Raw genomic sequence first — 15,010 nt, 5'->3', positions numbered from 1 at the left:
TTCTGGTCGATCGAGTAGATTTGGCTGAGGATTTTGTCGATCGAGTGGTTTTAATCAACTTGATCGAGTGGTTTCGATGGTTATGGGCTTTAATTAGCCCGCGTGAGTGTTTATTTCGCTAAACTTAACTACTTTGCTATTTAAGCACGCTTTACTAGGTTAATTAGGATCGATCTTTCATTTATCTAAGCTTCCTACTGTTAAACTTTGTTACGTTGCTTCATTCCTCTTTACTGTAACTTTATTTCGGGATTGCTTTCACTTGGATTTTGTGTTCTTTACGCCGGATTCGCTTGGATTGTAATTCCTTTCTCTTCTCTTAATAATAATTAATCATTTGTTTGCTTTTATTGCTTGTTACTTCGATTAATGATTTGCCCTAATTTCTCTTTAATGTTTTTTTAATTGTTATTTCATAATGTTTATTGCTGGGAAATTAATTGTTGTTAGTTTAATTAGCGACATGAGTAGCTAAACCCCCTTCATGTTGGGATTAGGGGATCTGCGGTAGAAATGTGACGATGTAGTAAATGAATTAGATGAATTAAATACGAGACTCTGTCACCATAGCAATTTAATTGTATTTATTCGACTTAGTTGAGTGCACGCTTCTCAGTTACCCCTTAATCTGACTAAAATTAATCCTAGATCAAAAGATTGGACTAAATAGGCCTTCTATGAACAGTATACTACCCTAATGAGGATGAAAGTTAAGTTAGTGGTATTTTAGGATAGAAAGTGGACCGAAAGGACCTTTCAACATCCGTCTCACATTAGTTCGTCTGAATCATTTACAGCTGAGTCACTAGACTACCGTAGTGAACCTAAATTCCGACATGTCCCTCTCTTCTTGATAGTTTAAACCGATTTTCCTGCTCTTATTGCTCTTGCCTTTATTTCTCTTTCCTTTAAATCTCGTAGTTTAGAAACCAATTCAACAAACCCACCAATTGTTACCTTAGGATTAGAATTAGGCGACTAATAATTACATTACCTCCCTGTGGATTCGATACTCGACTGCCTCTACTACATTTTAGTTGAGACCGTTAGGTTTTATCTTTGATAAGGTTGCGATAGCCGTGTCAAATTTTGGCGCCGTTGTCGGGGAGGCAATTGTTCTAATTTTTAGTTGTTTTATTTTTAATTCATCTTTAGTTTAAGGGACTTCCATTCCTTAAACTTTTCTTATATTCTTTTTGTATTTTCTTCTTATGCGCAGGTCACAGGGTGGTGAATTACTACCGATCAATCCTTAGATTGAGAAGACTCTGCGTGAGTTGAGACGATCATCTAGGGTATTGCCGACAGAGGAAGAGTTGAGTACTCTGTCTAGTTACTACGAGAACGAGCTGTTTGAGGAAGATCCACCTTCTTCCCTTGTTTCACATTCATCAGTTGAGACCGTCACTTCTCCAGACTTTCTAGAGATGGCTGAAGAAGCGACCATTGCCCGTCACTCTGAGCCGACAGCTGTGAATCTCTACAAAGGATTCGAACTACCAGGGGAGGCAATAAAATTCGAGCCAAAGCCTTTCTATATTAACTTGGTTGAGAGAAACCAATTCGGGGGAGCTGCAAATGAAGATGCAGCCAAGCATATGGAGATTTTTATCGGTTATTGTTGCTCTATACCCCCGCCGATTGGCGTGACTCAGGACTAGGTGAAGGAGATCATGTTTATATTCTCCCTTCGTGATGCTGCGAGGGAGTGGTATAGAGACCTGGATCGAGCTGCTCATGGGATCACCGACTGGAATTCTTTAGCCCTGGCATTCTACAAGAAATACTTCTCTGCCTCGAAGACTAATGCCATTAGAGCTCAGATCACGATCTTTAAACAGGAACCTGATGAGAACTTTCATGAAGCATGGGTCCGTTTCAAGAAGCTGGTGCGAACCATTCTGCACCATGGGTTCGAGAAGTGGAGTCTATGCAATCAGTTCTATAATGGGCTGTACGATGATCAGAGGGCTATTTTGGATGCTGCAGCCAATGGCCGATTTGCTGAGAATATGGGAGAGACTAAGGGGTGGAAGATCATTGATGACTTAGCCACCCATAAAGCTGAGTGTGGGAATTCCAGGGGAAATCAAAGGAGAGCTGCTGAATCTTCTTCTGTAGCTGCACCAGAAGCTCTCACTGCAAGGTTTGACAAGTACGAGTAGGGAGGAGCTTCAAAAGGAGGGATTTACCATGTAAATGTTGTGTCAGACGGTCCTTTCGTCTGCAAAAGATGTGGAGTTGAGGGACATGTTTCAGAAAATTGTCCTAGTCCCTTTGAGTCTTGTGCTGCCTTTCAACATTACAGGCAGATAAACACCTATTATGAGCCGAATGTCCATCCCAATTTCAGGTGGACTAGTCAAAACGTGCTTAATCCTACTCCTCCTCCGCACCAGCAGCAGCCGTATGTTCCTCTACACAAGAATCAACAAGGCTTTCTGAAGCCTCCGTCTTTCAATCCTTCTAACCATGGTGCATCATCTTCCGGTGGGGTGAGTGAAATTGGTGAGCTTAAGTCCATGATGCAAGCCCTTACAAAGCAGTTTCAGCTGAGTGATCAACAGAGAGATGCGTCCATAAAGGCACTTGAAACTCAAGTTGCCCAACTGGCCACGAATCAATCCACAAGAAAGCAGGGTCATTTACCGACTCAAAATGAGAAGAATCCACATGAGACAATAAATCTGATAGAATTGAGAAGCGGTCTTTCTTATGAGGGACCGGAAGTGTTGAAATCAGACCCGAGGAAGGCTAAAACTGATGATGAACAGTGTTCTGTCGAAGAAAATGAGCTGACAGCGAAGAAAGTGCTCGATCGACTGGTTTCAGGTGGTCGATCGAGCAGAAATGGTGAAGAAACTGGTCGATCGAGTAGTTTTTCTACTCGATCGAGTGAACAAGAAAGTGGAGTTGGTCGATCGAGTGGAAATTTTACTCGATCGACTGACATTGATGAAGAAAATGCTCGATCGAGTGAGTATATTGGTCGATCGAGTAGTATTGATGACGGGAAGCTTATTCGAGAGCCTGCTAGTGCTCGTTTAAGTGATAAATCACCGGAAAGACCTCGTTCGAGAGGTAAGAAGCGTCCAAAGGATACAAAACTTGCTCCGGAAGACACATTGGAAGAGAGAAACAAGGGACTCGAGATACCTATCACGGTTCCTTTCCCGAGGAGGCTGCAGAACACAAAAGCCAATCAACAATTCGGCAAATTTGTCGAACTTCTGAAAAGCTTGGAAGTCACTGTGCCATTCACTGAGTTGCTGACAAAGGTACCCTCTTATTTAAAGTTTATGAAAGAAATTTTATCGCGTAAGAGGACTATTAGTGATAGTGAGACCGTAGCTTTGACTGAGGTGGGGTCAGCCCTATTTCAAAATAAGTTACCTCCTAAGCAGTCAGACCCGGGTAGTTTTTCAATTCCGTGTCATATCGGTATGCATTTGATTGATAACGCGCTATGCGATTTAGGCGCTAGTGTGAGTGTCTTACCGCTGTCTATGGCTAAGAGATTTGGTTTGACAAAGCCGAGTTTCACCAACATGACTGTCCAGATGGCCGACCGTAGTTTATCACGGCCACTAGGTGTAGTAGAAGACGTACCTGTTCAGATCGGGAGATTCTTTATTCCCGTAGATTTCGTTGTCTTAGACATCCCCGAAGATGCACACACCCCTATTATTTTAGGGAGACCATTTTTGTCCACTGCCCGTGCAGTAATAGACGTCGGGGGTAAGACTTTGACCTTTCAGGTAGGGGACGAGGAGCTGATTTTTCATCAGTCTCAGTCCCGGAGGGCTCCCATGCAAGCTCAGCCTTGCAATGCCCTCTCTTCTATGAAGGAAAAGTAGATCTATATACTTAACATATTCATATATGTTTTAATTTAATTTGTCATAAAATTAATGAATGATCTTATGCATGCAAACACTTAAACAAAATAAAGAAGAAACATTGTTCTTACATTGGATTTTCGGTTTATAGGGCACAAGAGAGATCACCTTTCTCTCTTGTTCTTGTGCTTTCCTTTAGTGGAAGAACTAAGATCCAAGTGCAGGATCTCTCCCAAAGCTAAATACCCAAAGCACACTCTTAATTAAAATTAATATTATGAGTACTAGATAATATTAACATTGTAGAAAATTGACCCAAAATAATTTTGTTTTTGGTCTCCTAAAAACCGGTTTCAAGAGAGGAGAAGAGGAAGGAGAAATCTTTTTATCTCTCTACAAATTTTATAGTGAATGAATAATGAATACACTAACTATATGTTATGTATTGTTTTATCAAAATATAAGACAAAAACCCTTTTCCTTTCTTGCGGTAAAACCGGGTAAGAGGTGGGGAGGGGAGCCAATGCATGCCTTTGTTTATCTTCACAATGTAAACTAGGGTTGCATGGCTAGTAAGGTAAGTAATCATTATGTTTACCACTTATATTATAAACACAATATTTAGCCTAATCCCCTTCCTAATTTCGGCACCTTCATAAAATGGAACCCATTTTATTTTTGTCAAACTTGTCTTATGTCACATGTCATATGTAACCTAAAATTGTTATGTATTTTTAACATATTAAAAATCAACGTATTAATAAAAATACGTCATATACAAAAAATCGACTTAGTAATTCATAATTACTTGTACCAAAATATTTTACCAATTTATAAATCACAACAACTTGTATTTATAATTGTTCATTCGAATTCAATTGTTTCATTAAACAATAATTTCATCCGAGTAATGATACGATTCGATTACTCAGACCGTATATCATTTAATCAAATTTCAATGAGATACGTAAAAATTACTTCCAAAATTGTCCGTCAATTTTAATTAAATTAATTGGCTCGTAACGTTATACGATCAATTAATTGATCAATTAAGAGTGTTGCCCTATAGGTATGACCTAGGGGATCAACTGATCACCACCGTCGCAGAACAGTAATGTCAATCTCTAGTCAGCCAATCATTACTGATATGTGTGGACCAGTTGACAGTAAATATTACTTCCCAATTGTATTCTTTATAATGAGACTTAAACATGTGATCATCATTGTGACACCCTTATAAAATGCGTTAAATAAACACGTAAATTTTACAGAAAAACTGACAGGATATGTTTGTAATTGGTTCAACTAGATAAAACCTGTAATTTTTAAAAACCTTCCTAAACCATTCACAAACATTTCCAACTTAAGAGTGCCCAAAACCTGCAAATGCTAACAAACTAATTTACATAACATAACTAAAGACGCGGGGACATAGTGATACAAACCAAAATAGAAGAGGAAGACATATGTCCCTTCAAAATATATACACAACCAAAAGTTAAAAGGTTTACTACAAAAATAGCCAAACTAGGTCCAAGGTTCTTTTACTCACTAGCTCGTCTGTGTACCCCATCTAATCATCTTCAACCTGTCAATCGCATTTTATACAAACACGAAAGCCACGATTCAGTGGGGAGTAACTTCTAGTCCTCCCAGCCACGAAATGTCATATTTAATGTAACATGTAGTGTAACATGTAAACAATATGATAAACAATTTAATTATCAAGTATTCTAACCTATGACCCCTAAACTGACCAAATTAAACTATCATGTGAAACATATAACAAATAGTAATCCAAACTTTATCAATTGTAACCGGCTTACATCTCACCTATTACAATTCATAAAATCACCATACAAGAAAGGGCAATATATCAAAGACAGGCATAAGTTCTTAGCACCGTCAATAGTCACTCTGTAACTCGAGTCTATACCACGACGTAGGGAAGGTAATCGAACCGGTATCTTGGCTCAGAGGTTCTATCAAAACATGGCCAAGACACAACACAACCCTAGCCTAAAATCACTTGCGCAGACCTAGACATGCGGATACACACCACCGCACCCAAGACCCACAATTTTTCTAAAACAAAGTGAGTACCCTAAGGAGTCCACCAAAGGGTTGGCTAGTACTTAAGCTGACCACTTACCATCAAAATAAGTAACGAGGTCATGCCCCAACTTGGATATAATCCCACCAAGTCAGGAACACAAAGGCTATTAAGCAGTGAACATATACTCGTCAAAGACTATAAAGACCTATCTATGACAACACAACAACCTGCAAGAAATAATCAATACCCATTCCAATTCTAGCAATTTTAACAATATTAAAGGTTTCAGGGAATCTAGGGCCGTTTCTACAATATAAGAAGCTACTCAAATCAACTAACTACACATGTGAAATAAAAATATAATAAATGGCCTATAACAAGAAAAAGGCCGATTATCCAATTCATATAAAATTTCATCCAACCGGATTTTTACCCGCAACCCCAGTCCTGCGACAGGTACGGGTTAAATTGCGGCTGATCAATTACTCAATTGACTAACATCGAATCAGTCAAAGGGACTAAGGCTCAGTTTTCGGCACAATCATCAAAACATTGCAATTATTGCTATAAAATTCATTTTGAGCCCATTCATTACAATTTCATTTTATAATCTATCCTAACATGTGCAACTACCAATATAAACATAATTTTTACCATCAACATAATTTCTTTAACTACTAATATGATTCATTTCCTAAGACTACCCACATGTTACTTTTACTAAACATATCATTAATAAACCCGAAACTACAAGTAATGCATGAAAATCCGCGAAACAAGCAACGGACCAACCCGGGCCAACCCCAAGGCAGTCGTGGGCCTGCCTGGGCCTGCTGGCCGCCACCCCTAACCCTCCATTTCTCCATTTTTGTTCAGTTTAACATCGTCCGAAACATCAATTAATCATTCCTATACTAATATGTTAACTTAAACTAACAAAAGACAAGCATTAGACATGCATGCAACCCATTTTATCATGTGAAAATTAACTACTCAAACAAAAATCACAAAAACATACAAAAAGCAAAGAATGTGACGATTATTCGTCGAGTAACTCGAAATATGTTACCTTAAGCTAGAAAATGAGCAATTAGCACCTTGAATACCAAACCCTAATATACAACTAGCCACTATCTTCAACAACATACGAGTCCCCAAATTCGTCTTCCAAATCTTCACCTAAATAAACAATAAAAACACAATAATAAGTATAAAAACCGAAAAATGCCCAAATTCGTCTTAAATAAACATCAAGAAAACTGAAATTAAAACATACTAGGATGTAGATCTCGAAGAGAGGATTCCGAAAATATAAACTTTGCGAAAATCCGACAAGAAACGAGTGAGTTATTGTGAAATTTGGCTTAAAAAGCTTAGTTTTATGGTGTTTTATGTTTTGGAATTATAAGAACACTAAGGAAGATGAAGTTGGTAAGAAAAATCAGAAAGAAAGGAAGGGGGAAGGAGGTGCCGCGGGAAAGGAAAGGAGGAAAGGAAGGGAGCGGGTTTTAGTCGGGATTTTACGAGTCGGTTTTGGCTCGTTTCGATAATAATTAGAACCGTTTGTCAAATGCAAATTCCGACAAGACCAAAGTTCTTAAACACGAGATTACAAGAAAATTGAGTATTCATATGACCCATTTCCAAAATCGTTTGCCCAATTTTCAATAGGGTTGTCATTTTTTTCCCGATATGCCCATTTTTCGAAATAAAAAGTTTTTACACGGTTTAAACTATTTTTAAACATTTCGAAACTATCAAAATAAATACTTTACTTCAAAATATAATAAAATTATATTTCTTTGAATTATTATTACTTCAAATACATTAATATCAAATTTTACTTGATTAATAAATTACTTCCGCAATATATTAACGGTCCGAAATTACGGGGTGTTACAATCATGATCAACAGTCGTGATCGCATTATTGTCGCAGGACACATATTCCAACAATCTCCCACTTGTCCTCGACAAGTGCGCGTCACCAATTCTCTTGTCCTATTACTATCTCCCACTCAATGCAAGGTGTCTTTCAGGTCGTACTTGCAAGTGATCATACCGAGAGTGGTTTCCTCGATCTGGAGAATAACTGATTGACCGGATTTATCCACCATGGATACATTCCGAGCGTGGCCACGCATTTCCAGTTCATTACTCCTCGAGTGGCCCTGAGATATTGTTATAACCCTGACTAGGGGTGGACAATTCCTATCGCACTTATTCCCTTCAACTAGCCACAACCATCATAACCCAAAATATGCCCATTTGACCCCATTTACGAAGGTCGTAGTAACACAAATCAAAGTTAATCTGAAACTGTGCCATCTTAGGCGAATAGTCTTTAGTCAAAAGAATCGAATCATTTGAATACTATAGAAGCTCTCGCCACGACCAGGCTATATAAATTCGCCAGAACTCTATAAGCGGTTATAAGGCCCGACAAAATGTTCCTAACAGTCCGCCTATGTGATCGACTAGTCATCTCACATGACTCTATGGCACTTGAACTTGCCATCAATCGCATCACACTCTAGTCACTTCGAGTCGTCACCTCACACAAGTGACTATGGGCAAATACAATGTTAATCCATGTTCACTTTAACGGGGTTCAATTGTCTCTACTACCCGTTGGATGTAACAAAGTATAAGGTGAGTTAATAATAATTGAAACGACAAATGTCGACATCACACTCAGGTAGTCAATACCATATTACAACCTTGTGATGCACATCGCAAGTGTGTAAACACTTGTTGATTGCAATAGAAGTTTAACATGTCATGTGTCCATGTGTTCAAACTTCTTAATCGTATTGTCCTTTACATTCATGTTATCACTCATAGCATGAACCTTACCAACTACACATCAAGGTTCCCGACCTTGGTTTCGGTTCTTTATCTTGAAAGAACTTCCTTATCGATTATCACATAACGAACGTAATTGTGATGAATGAAATAACTTGTACTGATCAAGTACTCCATCCACACACAATGCACTAGGTATAAGTTTTGTAGAATCTTGCAACAATTGTCAAGATGATTAGCCTAGCACTTCTCACAAGTCCTACCATATTTAGGAAAGATTAGTTTTGAGCAACCTTTTGTTCAACTAAGTATCTTTCCAAAACCTTTTATTTCTCTTTCTAGCTTGAAAGGTTTAGGATTCTCATAAATCCTTGCATGTGCTCGGATTTCATTTATATGTGCAACCTCTTGTCACATAACTGAGCATTCTGTCAAACATCGAAATCGCTCATCGAATTCTTCTCGAGAATTCATGACGTTTCTATTTTGGCTTACCAATGATCCATCATGCTCTTATGCAGATGATTCATAATTGGACATGTGCATGATTATTCTAATGGCGGAAACATTAGTCACTAATAATCATGAGATCAACCGTTCTAAGGTTCAATGAACGACCATGACTGCTAATGGTAATTCCATTTTCATTCACATGAATAACCTATGTGTATGTTGATTCGATGTGTATATCTTAATACTTATCCAACATCCCTTGATGTAATTGGATTCATCATAGTCCATTTTCATCCAGAATTGAAAACTCAAATCTTCCTCTATGAAGGAAGGTATTAGCTCGTCATTCTTCAATGAGTGATGAGTTATAACCTTTTACAAGATGATTGCTCCCACTAAATTCCATGTCTTCACATGATAATTTCCTAACTCCCACTCAATTCCATATGTTTCGAAATTGACTTCTCAATCAAAACTTTTCAAGAATTGAAATATAAATTGCATTGCCAAGTTATTAAGATAGAACCATATATGTTCCCATCATATCCTTTCAAAATACCTATTTTGAAGTGGTCTCATCTTAACCTTATGGAAAGAGATTTTAATCTCTAACTCACACATATCATAATGATGTGTAGCAATGTCAATTATTTCAATATAAATAATATTTAGAACACGTCCTTCGAAATACCCTTTCGGAAGGAGGTTTAACCATTTCATTTTCATAATGACGTTAAGAAATGACATTTGCGTGGTTAATGCTTAACTTAGCTACTGAAGATATTGGTATATCTATCCTTGCAACTTGTTAATAACTTAGTAAGTTACTTTGATTCATTTAGGCTCTTAAGTAAATCTCAAGGTTTGAAACTATTGGTCAAAATTTATCGTAAACTAGTCTAAACTTAGTCAAAACTCATGTTAAGACTTTACATTAGTCATTTTTCTTCCAAAAACTTTCTTTTGGTGTCCTCACGTAGTTATCTTAAGAACATACTCTTACGATTACTTCACGTGGTCTCTTTAGTCATATAGAACTTACTTGAGACCATAGATCTCATCTATTGGGTATATTATATAAATAGATATACCTCCATTCAAATCATTCTTCCTTGCGTAGATCTCATTTACACAAGTAGATCTCATTTACACAAGTATGCAAACTTATCTTGGTTGTGTCCTCATTTTTCTCCCACTCTATCTTTAGAATAAATACACTATAGATTCAAAGATAGCGTATGAAACACAAATAATGATTTTGAAGTATAAGGAGAACTACCTCATAGGTTGACTAATTGTTTAGATATTGAAGTGTACTTGGTGATTGACATTCCTGTAAGCGAGTTCATAGACTCAAAATCACTTTATAAATGATCATACACAAGCTTTAAGCATGTGGACATATAATGAATCCCGTCATTATAATTGTCTATTAGATCACTTTAAGTGAACAATCATATGTTTCTAAGAGCAAGCATTTAAATACGGATTTTAGAACAAAGGATAAAATGATAAAACGGGTGACTTGGGTTGCAAACCAAGCCACCATTATCCAAAATACAACCAATTATCCAAAATACCTTTCCATGTCGAACACGGAAACTTAAAGGTTCTAAAATTCAAAACATGAATAAAATAAGACAATAAAAAAAGCAAAGCTCCATGAAAAGCTATTCCTAGCTTCTTGATGGTTTCTCATGCTTGCTTTTCCTTTCCCTTGTCTTTGCTTGGTGGAGGCCCTATTTACAATAAAAAGGGAGATACATTATGACAACTTTGTATCATAATACCATAGTTGAATTAGAAACATAAAAGAAGGGATAGTTATTTACCTACTGGAGTAATCTTTCCAGCCTTAATATCACCAAGGTATTTGGAACAATTTCTTTTCCAATGTCCCATACCATTACAATAATGTCATTTATCAAGAGGACCCTTCTTGATTTTTGAAGTGCTAGCATTATTAGCCTTAGCTTTGGTGAAAGTGGGAGCTTGCTTCTTACCCTTCCTCCCATTCTTCTTGAACTTCCCCTTACTCTTAGTGCTTATGTTAAGCACATCCTTTGGTGGGTTCACATTTAACCCCATGTCCCTCTCGGCTTGCACAAGTAACTTGTGCAATTCTTCAAGAGACACATCCTTGTCTTGCATGTTAAAATTCACCCGGAATTGAACATATGCTTTGACTTTGGACAAGGACTGTAGAATCCTATCTACAATGAGTTCTTTGGGGATTTCAATCTTTTGAATTTTCAAGGTCCAGACAAGCTCCATAAGTTTGACCACATGAGGGCTAACCTTTTGGCCCTCTTTGAAGTCGAGATCAAAGAATGCCGCGGCCGCCTCATATTGGACGATCCGCGGAGTTTGTGAAAACATTGTCACAAGCTTGGAGTAAATCTCATTAGCGTTGCCCATTTTAAAGGCTCTCCTTTGGAGATCCGCCTCCATTGCAAATATCAAGACGTTTTTCATTGCGGCGGACTCCTTTTGGTAAGCCTCATATGCTTCCCTAGTGGCGGCGGTCGACCTAGTAGTAGGTTCGCGTGGAGAGGCCTCGGTAAGGTAACGAAGCTTGTCGTCACCTTGGGCGGCTAATTTGAGTTGGGCATCCCAATCGGAGAAATTTGACCCATTCTTTTCAAGTTTACATCGATCCATGAAGGATCGGAGCCATGATGAATTAGCGAGAGGTGTGGCATTAGGGGTTGGTGTAGCCATTTGTTATGAAGAAAAAAAAAGATGTGGTCTACAAAACAAAATAGAAGGAGTAAAACAAATGTCGTTTTAATAATAATACTCGTAAAAATGTATAATTTAAACAAGTTTTATGCATTTTTCTAGTGACCTCTACCCAACTAGATAAATGATTCCAAGACCCAAATTCATATCGACTTAGGCACGGTATGGCCGATGAAACCCTTATCAATATAACTCTTTGGATTAACGTTTTAATCGATTCTACTTTTAGAACTCTTGGTCGATAAAATTACTCTAATAATTATCCATAGCCCAAAACACATCCGATAAGGGCACGGTATGGCCGATGAAACCCTTATCAAAAACTTTTGTTGAGTTCAATCCAAATTTCGAATAAATGTGTCCATGATCCAAATCCACATAAACTTGGGCACGGTATGGCCGATGAAACCCTCATTAACATGAATTCGGTGGATTAACACTCATCACCCACTTCCCCTACGTAACAAGGTTTGTACCCCGGTAGGGCCGAGTGCACTCCCTCGCGAAATAGGTTTTCATGGTTTCTACTATTTGGTAAGGCTATGTCTCAATTAATTGTTTTAGCGAGAGGTCATGTCAATTTATTATCTATCACGTTTTAAGTGAACTAAAGCGGTGAACTACGATAATTTTAATTGACACGGTCAATAAACTCGATAAAATGACTATGCATGTTTTAGTTACGGCGATTTAGCGATGCATGCGACATATAAATAAAATGCAAACATAAAATAAATCCTAGTATGGCCTTCCTAAAATTGAAAAACTATTTAACTATTACATATTCGGAAACCAACTCCATTGGTCCCTTGAACTTCGGTTGTGGCACGCATCTCGAGGTAACACCGTCTTTATGTATCGCCATCTTGAGGAAATCCGTCTTTGGGAACTACGAAATAATAAAAATTACATAATAAATTACATAATTTCCTATTATACGTTTGTAACTAAAATAAAATAAATCTATTAAATTACAAAACGGTGATACGGATTTGCGTGATTCAACATTTTAAAATCACAAAAATTACATAAATTCATATTTATGCATAAGTTAATTACCCTAACCTCTTCGGACTTAAAATTTAGCCGTCACTAATAATTTGACCATAATTAACTGATATTCTAAAATTTGTTCATTAATGGACTTAAAATTATAAAAATAAGCTATATACTTCAAATAAATCACAAAAATTCAAATAAATTTGAAATTTGAAATTTAAACTCATGAACATTCTGGAAAAAATACCATGACACTCATAATGTTCAAAAACTTAGGTTAAAAATTTTGAAATTTTATCCGGAAAAACAATGTTGCGGTTTATCGGTTTTTTAACAAAATAATCATAAAAACATGAGAAAAATTATATTCATCAATTTTTCAACTTTAGATCTCAAAAAGATAATAAAATGCAACATGTGACATTTTATCTTAGTCATAGATTATGTTTTATTAATTTTTCACTAATAATGTCACTATTTATGCTATTTTTCTTCAAAAAATCATAAATCATGCACAAAGACTTCAATATAGCCTATTATTTTACACACATATTTTAAAATTGTATGTGACAACATACTAAATTTCTATGACCAGATTCGAAATTTATCTCATATTAACCTATTTTTCACTTAAATCCGATTTTAATAATGAAAAATCCATTTTTCGAGCATAAGAAGTCCAAAAATTATGAAAATTTACAGGTTATCTCAAAATAATATATGTGACAACATATCCAAAAATCACTGGAAAATTCGAAGTTTAGCTAATTTTAGTCCGAAAATGACATTTATACTCATAAAATCATATTTTAATGTCATTATTATGTAATATGAACAATAAAAATCCATAAAATAACCAAAATATCCTAAAAACTTTTTAGGACCAGAAATTTTAACATGCATAAATTAATTTCGTGATATATCATAATAACACAAATTATACAAGTTTTATATGTTAATCTTTATAACTCGGAAAAACTTTTAACCAATTTGCATGCAAACAACCATGGCTCTGATACCAATTGAAGGAAAAGTAGATCTATATACTTAACATATTCATATATGTTTTAATTTAATTTGTCATAAAATTAATGAATGATCTTATGCATGCAAACACTTAAACAAAATAAAGAAGAAACATTGTTCTTACATTGGATTTTCGGTTTATAGGGCACAAGAGAGATCACCTTTCTCTCTTGTTCTTGTGTTTTCCTTTAGTGGAAGAACTAAGATCCAAGTGTAGGATCTCTCCCAAAGCTAAATACCCAAAGCACACTCTTAATTAAAATTAATATTATGAGTACTAGATAATATTAACTTTGTAGAAAATTGACCCAAAATAATTTTGTTTTTGGTCTCCTAAAAACCGGTTTCAAGAGAGGAGAAGAGGAAGGAGAAATCTTTTTATCTCTCTAAAAATTTTATAGTGAATGAATAATGAATACACTAACTATATGTTATGTATTGTTTTATTAAAATATAAGGCAAAAACCCTTTTCCTTTCTTGTGGTAAAACCGGGTAAGAGGTGGGGAGGGGAGCCAATGCATGCCTTTGTTTATCTTCACAATGTAAACTAGGGTTGCATGGCTAGTAAGGTAAGTAATCATTATGTTTACCACTTATATTATAAACACAATATTTAGCCTAATCCCCTTCCTAATTTCGGCACCTTCATAAAATGGAACCCATTTTATTTTTGTCAAACTTGTCTTATGTCACATGTCATATGTAACATAAAATTATATTTATTTTTAACATATTAAAAATCAACGTATTAATAAAAATACGTCATATACAAAAAATCGACTTAGTAATTCATAATTACTTGTACCAAAATATTTTACCAATTTATAAATCACAACAACTTGTATTTATAATTATTCATTCGAATTCAATTGTTTCCTTAAACAATAATTGCATCCGAGTAATGATACGATTCGATTACTCAGACCGTATCTCATTTAATCAAATTTCAATGAGATACGTAAAAATTACTTCCAAAATCGTCCGTCAATTTTAATTAAATTAATTGACTCGTAACGTTATACGATCAATTAATTGATCAATTAAGAGTGTTGCCCTATAGGTAAGACCTAGGGGATCAACTGATCACCAC

The 15,010-nt window shown here is 36.1% G+C and overlaps 1 non-coding gene across 1 annotated transcript; it reads right to left on the bottom strand.

Moving 5' to 3' along the window:
- Positions 1-1,808: 1,808 nt before the first annotated feature.
- On the bottom strand, positions 1,809-1,915 carry LOC141597941 (small nucleolar RNA R71). Its single transcript, XR_012523149.1, has one exon. It is a non-coding gene; the product is annotated as a small nucleolar RNA R71 (small nucleolar RNA).
- Positions 1,916-15,010: the final 13,095 nt, after the last annotated feature.

The sequence above is a fragment of the Silene latifolia genome, chromosome 8, assembly GCF_048544455.1.
Source record: "Silene latifolia isolate original U9 population chromosome 8, ASM4854445v1, whole genome shotgun sequence".
NCBI lineage: Eukaryota > Viridiplantae > Streptophyta > Magnoliopsida > Caryophyllales > Caryophyllaceae > Silene > Silene latifolia.
The sequence above is the reverse complement of the archived record's forward strand: the minus strand, read 5'-3'. Positions and strand labels throughout refer to the sequence as shown.